This window comes from Meleagris gallopavo, chromosome 23 (assembly GCF_000146605.3).
Source record: "Meleagris gallopavo isolate NT-WF06-2002-E0010 breed Aviagen turkey brand Nicholas breeding stock chromosome 23, Turkey_5.1, whole genome shotgun sequence".
NCBI classification, from domain to species: domain Eukaryota; kingdom Metazoa; phylum Chordata; class Aves; order Galliformes; family Phasianidae; genus Meleagris; species Meleagris gallopavo.
The window spans coordinates 6,510,121-6,510,803 of record NC_015033.2 but is presented as its reverse complement, the minus strand read 5'-3'; the positions used below and the strand labels follow the sequence as shown (position 1 = coordinate 6,510,803).

At 39.5% G+C, this 683-nt stretch overlaps 1 protein-coding gene across 1 annotated transcript in view; it reads right to left on the bottom strand.

Moving 5' to 3' along the window:
• The window catches only part of SPEN (spen family transcriptional repressor), a 16,584-nt gene that overhangs the window by 15,368 nt on the left and 533 nt on the right, over positions 1-683 (bottom strand). The gene's annotated exons all lie outside the window — the stretch shown is intronic.

Sequence of the window (683 nt, the reverse complement as noted above, 5' to 3'; positions counted from 1 at the left end):
ATCCCACCAGGAAGGAAAATAGCTCTCCCTTTTGTTTTGTCTCTTTTTTTTTCTTCTTTTTTTCTTTTTTTCTTTTTTTCAGTGTAAACTGTACATCCCAGATGAAGAGAAGACGGCTGCAGCAGGGGTGGGTGGAGGAGAAGAAGGTTCACATCCAAGAAAAAAAAAAAACAAAAACAAACCAAAACGAAACAAAACAACGAAAAAACCAACAACAACAACAACAAAAAAAGAAGATAATGTGTGAAATGATCCTTGACCCACAGAATTCAGCAGAAGTTCCCAGGTCCTGCGTTTAGTCCACGGCGCGTGTTCGTGTGTGTCAAGACATCCAGAACGTCACAGCATGTCTCCAACTGTGCAAAGGTCCGAGTCACTAATTTAGTGCAAAGGCAGTTCAGGTTCTTTTTTATTTATTTTCTTTTTGTTAAAAAAAATAGCCGTCCTTTATTTTCCCCAAAAGGAGGCACGGAAACCCAATACCAGTCCGCCTGTTGAGTGCATCAGTTGTCCATAAGCTAAAGCAATATGTAAACATACAAGGTAGCAGAACCACTACCCAGCAACAGTTTGATCGAGGCCTGTTAGGGCAGGAGGCTGGTAGTCTGGCAGCATTTTCTTGTTTCTTTACTTTCTCTCTCTCTTTTTATTTATTTTTAATCTTTTTGTGATTTTTTTCGTGT